The 6,000-nt window shown below is 36.9% G+C and overlaps 1 non-coding gene across 1 annotated transcript; it reads right to left on the minus strand.

Annotated features, from left to right (window-relative positions):
- Positions 1 to 1,470: 1,470 nt before the first annotated feature.
- On the minus strand, positions 1,471 to 1,574 carry LOC127742121 (small nucleolar RNA R71). Its single transcript, XR_008003308.1, has one exon. It is a non-coding gene; the product is annotated as a small nucleolar RNA R71 (small nucleolar RNA).
- Between the last annotated feature and the right edge of the window lie 4,426 nt (positions 1,575 to 6,000).

The raw sequence follows: 6,000 nt of genomic DNA on the forward strand, positions 1-6,000 counted from the left end.
CATTAAAAATTAAAAAAATTATCTTTTCCTTTTTTCTCTCAAAATTTCAAAAATTTGAGTTGACTTAGTCAAAAAATTTTTAAAATTAGTTATTTCTTGTAAGTCAAGTCAAATTTTCAATTTTTAAAAAAATCTTATCTTTTCAAAACTTTTTCAAAAAAATCAAATCTTTTTCATTTTTCTTACTATTTTTCAAAAATTTTAATTTAATTTTTCAAAATATTTTTCTTATTTTATTTCAAATTTTTGAAACTTAACTAACAAGTAATGTGATTGATTAAAAAATTTGAAGTTTGTTACTTTATTGTTAAGAAAGGTTTAATCTTTAAATTCTAGAATCATATCTTTTAGTTTCTTGTTAGTCAAGTAATTAATTTTAAATTTTAAAAATTAAATCTTTTCCAACCATATCTTTTTAATCATATCTTTTTATCATATATTTTTCAAAATTTTATCTTTTTCAAAAATTTGATTTCAAAATATCTTCTTATCTTCTTATCTTTTCAAATTTGATTTTCAAATCTTTTTCAACTAACTAATTGATTTTTCTGTTTGTTTCTTATCTTTTTCAAAACTACCTAACTACTTTTCCCTCTCTAATTTTTAAAAATTTCTCCTTACTTTTCAAAATTCTTTTAATTAATTAATTGCTTTAAATTTTAATTTTAATTTTATTTCACCTTTAATTTTCAAAAATCATTAACTCCTTTTCAAAAATTATTTTTGAAAACTTTTCTCTCTCATCTTATTCTATTTATTTATTCATTTACTAACACTTCTCTTCATCTCAAATCTCTGCTCCTATCCTCACACTTGTGTTTGGATTATTCATTCTTCTTCACTCTTATTCCCTTTCTTCTTCTACTAACATAAAGGAATCTCTATACTGTGACATAGAGGATTCCTCTTCCTTTTCTGTTCTCTTCTTTCTCATATGAGCAGGAACAAGGAAAAAGGCAGTCTTGTTGAAGCTGCTCCTGAACCTGAAAAGACTCTGAAGAGGAAACTAAGAGAGCTAAATTACAACAACCCAGAGATAACCTTACTGAAATTTTTGAACAAGAAAAGGATATGGCAGCCGAACCCAACAACAATAATGCAAGGAGGATACTTGGTGATTATACTACACCTACTTCCAAGTTTGATGGAAGAAGTATCTTAATTCTTGCCATTAGAGCAAACAATTTTGAGCTGAAACCTCAATTAGCTGCTTTAATGCAACAGAACTGCAAGTTTCATGGACTTCCATCACAAGATCCCTACCAGTTTTCAACTGAGTTCTTGCAGATCTGTGAGACTGTTAAGACTAATGGAGTAGATCCTGAAGTCTACATGCTCATACTTTTCCCTTTTTTTGTAAGAGACATAGCTAGAACATGGTTGGACTCACAACCTAAAGATAGCATGGACTCTTGGGATAAGCTGGTCACGGCCTTCTTGGTTAAGTTCTTTCCTCCTCAAAAGCTGAGCAAGCTTAGAGTAGATGTTCAGACCTTCAAGCAAAAAGATGGTGAATCCCTCTATGAAGCTTGGGAAAGATACAAGCAAATGACCAAAAATTGTCCTTCTGACATGTTTTCAGAGTGGACCATGATAGATATATTCTATTATGGTCTATCTAAGTTCTCTAAGATGTCACTGGACCATTTTGCAGGTGAATCCATTCACCTAAAGAAAACGCCTGCAGAAGCTCAGGAACTTATTGAAATGGTTGCAAATAACCAATTCATGTACACTTCTGAGAGGAATTTCGTGAATAATGGGATGCCTCAGAGGAAGGGAGTTCTTGAAATTGATGCTCGGAATGCCATATTGGCTCAGAACAAAATGTTGACTCAACAAGTTAACATGATTTCTCAAAGTCTGAATGGATGGCAAAATGCATCCAACAGTACTAAAGAGGCATCTTCTGAAGAAGAGGCCTATGATCCTGAAAACCCTGCAATGGCAGAGGTAAATTACATGGGGGAAGCCTTTGGCAACACCTATAATTCCTCATGGAGAAATCATCCAAATTTCTCATGGAAGGATCAACAAAAGCCTCAACAAGGCTTTAATAATGGTGGAAGAAATAGGTTTAGCAATAGCAAACCTTTTCCATCATCTTCTCAGCAACAGACAGAGACTTCTGAGCAGAGCACCTCTAACTTAGCAAACATAGTCTCTGATCTGTCTAAGGCCACTTTAAGTTTCATGAGTGAAACAAGGTTCTCCATCAGAAATTTGGAGGCACAAGTGGGCCAGCTGAGTAAGAAAGTCACTGAAACTCCTCCTAGTACTCTCCCAAGCAATACTGAAGAGAATCCAAAAAGAGAGTGCAAGGCCATTGACATAATCAACATGGCCAAACCTAGAGAGGAAGGAGAGGACGTGAATCCCAATGAGGAAGACCTCAGGGGACGTCTCTCAAGCAATAAGAAGTTCCTTATTGAGGACTTTTAAACCTCCTTCTGCCATTCATGAGCTCTGAAAACTATTCTTCCTCTGAAGAGGATGAAGATGTAACTGGAGAGCAAGTTGCTCAATATCTAGGAGCTATCATGAAGTTGAATGCCAAGTTGTTTGGTAATGAGACTTGGGAAGGTGAACCTCCCTTGCTCATTGGTGAACTAAATACATGGGTTCAGCAAACTTTACCTCAAAAGAAACAAGATCCTGGTAAATTCTTAATACCCTATAACATAGGCACCATGACCTTTGAAAAGGCTCTGTGTGACCTAGGGTCAGGCATAAATCTTATGCCACTCTCTGTAATGGAGAAGTTGGGGATCATTGAGGTACAGCCTGCCATATTTTCATTGCAAATGGTATACAAGTCAGTAAGACAAGCTTATGTATTGGTAGAGGACGTGTTGGTAAAGGTTGAAGGCCTTTACATCCCTGCTGATTTCATAATCTTAGACACTAGGAAGGAGGAGGATGAATGCATCATCCTTGGAAGACCCTTTCTAGCCACAGCAGGAGCTGTGATAGATGTTAACATAGGAGAATTAGTCCTTCAATTGAATGGGGACTACCTTGTGTTTAAGACCTAAGGGTGTTCTTCTGTAAACATGGAGAGGAAGCATGAAAAGCTTCTCTCGGTACAGAGTCAAACAAAGCCCACACCATCAAACTCTAAGTTTGGTGTTGGGAGGCCACAGCCAAACACTAAGTTTGGTGTTAAATTCCCACATCCAAACTCTAAGTTTGGTGTTGGGAGTCTACAATATTGACCTGATCACCTGTGTGGCTCTGATGAGCGGATAATTTATACGCTTTTTGGCATTGTTTTTAGGTAGTTTTTAGTAAGTTCAAGCTACTTTTAGGGGTGTTTTCATTAGTTTTTATGTTAAATTCACATTTCTGGACTTTACTATGATTTTGTGTGTTTTTCTGTGATTTTAGGTAATTTCTGGCTGAAATTGAGGGACTTGAGCAAAACTTTGATGAGGAGGCTGACAAAGGACTGCTGATGCTGTTGGAATCTGACCTCCCTGCACTCGAAATGGATTTTCTGGAGCTACAGAACTCCAAATGGTGCGCTCTCAACGGCGTTGGAAAGTAGACATCCAGCGATTTCCAGTAATATATAATATTCCATACTTTATTCGAGAATTGACGATGTAAACTGGCGCTCAACGCCAGTTCCATGTTGCTGTCTGGAGTTAAACGCCAGAAACACGTCACAACCCGGAGTTGAATGCCCAAAACACGTTATAACTTGGCGTTCAACTCCAAGAGAAGCCTCAGCTCGTGGATAGATCAAGCTCAGCCCAAACATACACCAAGTGGGCCCCAGAAGTGGATTTATACATCAATTACTTACTCATGTAAACCCTAGTAGCTAGTTTAGTATAAATAAGACTTTTTACTAGTGTATTAGTCATCTTTTGGCCATTCGGTCTTTTGATCATTCAGGGGGGCTGGCCTCTCGGCCATGCCTGAACCTTTCACTAATGTATTTTCAACGGTGGAGTTTCTACACACCATAGATTAAGGGTGTGGAGCTCTGCTGTACCTCAAGTTTCAATACAATTACTATTATCTTCTATTCAATTCTCTTTTATTCTTATTCCAAGATATACTTTGCACTTCAACTTGATGAATGTGATGATCCGTGACACTCATCATCATTCTCACCTACGAACGCACTGACTGACAACCACTTCCGTTCTACCTTAGGCCGAACGCATATCTCTTAGATTCTCCAACAGAATCTTCGTGGTATAAGATAGATAGATGGCGGCATTCATGGGAATCCGGAAAGCCTAACCTTGTTTGTGGTATTCCGAGTAGGATTCTGGGAATCTGGAAAGTCTAACCTTGTCTGTGGTATTCCGAGTAAGATTCCGGTACTAAATGACTGTGACGAGCTTCAAACTCCTGAAGGCTGGCGTTAGTGACAGACGCAAAAGAATCAATGGATTCTATTCCAACCTAATTGAGAACCGACAGATGATTAGCGGTGCTGTGACAGAGCATTTGGACCATTTTCACTGAGAGGATGGGGTGTAGCCATTGTCAAGGGTGATGCCTCCAGACGATTAGCCGTGCAGTGACAGCGCATAGGACCATTTTCCCGAGAGGATGAAAAATAGCCATTGATGACGGTAATGCCCTACATACAGCTTGCCATGGAAAGGAGTAGGAAGGATTGGATGAATGTAATAAGAAAATAGAGATTCGAGAGGATTTTAGCATCTCCACACGCCTATCTGAAATCCCCACCATTAATTTACATAAGTATTTCTATCCTATTATTTTATTTATCTTTATTTTCTATTTATTCCATTAATCAAATTTAAATCAATAATCCAATTATACTTGAATCCGCCTGACTGAGATTTACAAGGTGACCATAGCTTGCTTCATACCAACAATCTCTGTGGGATCGACCCTTACTCACGTAAGGTATTACTTGGATGACCCAGTACACTTGCTGGTTAAGTTGAACGTAGTTGTGATCACATATGCCAAAGAGCCATTAAATAAATCTCATGCAAATACAAAGAGGGCAATCACAATTTCGTCCACCAAGTTTTCTGTTGAGAAAGGTTTAATGTTTGAATCATATCTTTTCTTGCTAGACAAGTTTTTAATTTTCAAATCAAATCTTTTTAAAATGTTTTTCAAATCATATCTTCTCAATCACATTTTTTTTAAACCAATCATATCTTCTTAACCACATCTTTTTCAAAATGGTTTTCAATCAAATCTTTTCGATTTCTAATTTTAAAATCCTTTTTCAAAAATCACTTGATTTCTTTTCTACTTTCATTTTCGAAAATTAAGTAATGTTTTTCAAAATTGTTTTCAAAATTTTCACTTAATTTTCGAAAATCACCTCCCCTCTTCTCACATCCTTCTATTTATGGACTAACACTATCCCTTAATGCAAAATTCGAACTCCATTTTCTCTGATAAGTTTGAATTTTCTACTTCTGTCTTCTACTCTTTGATAAGTTCGAATTTTCTACTTCTGTCTTCTACTCTTCTTTTCCTCTAACACTTCAAGGAATCTCTATACTGTGACATAGAGGATTCCACATTTTCTTGTTCTCTTCTCTTTCTTACGAGCAGGAGCAAAGACAAAGGCATTCTTGTTGAGGCTGATCCTGAACCGGAAAGGACCTTGAAGAGAAAGCTAAGAGAAGCCAAAGCACAACTCTCTTTAAAGGACCTGACCGAATTCTTCAAAGAAGAAGAACTCATGGCAGCCGAAAACAACAACAATGCCAACAATGCAAGAAAGGTGCTGGGTGACTTTACTGCACCTACTCCCGACTTCTATGGGAGAAGCATCTCTATCCCTTCCATTGGAGCAAACAACTTTGAGCTTAAGCCTCAATTAGTTTCTCTAATGCAACAGAATTGCAAGTTCCATGGACTTCCATTGGAAGATCCTCATCAGTTTTTAGCTGAATTCTTGCAAATCTGTGACACTGTTAAGACTAATGGGGTTGACCCTGAGGTCTACAGACTTATGCTATTCCCTTTTGCTGTAAGAGACAGAGCTAG

This window comes from Arachis duranensis, chromosome 9 (assembly GCF_000817695.3).
Source record: "Arachis duranensis cultivar V14167 chromosome 9, aradu.V14167.gnm2.J7QH, whole genome shotgun sequence".
NCBI lineage: Eukaryota > Viridiplantae > Streptophyta > Magnoliopsida > Fabales > Fabaceae > Arachis > Arachis duranensis.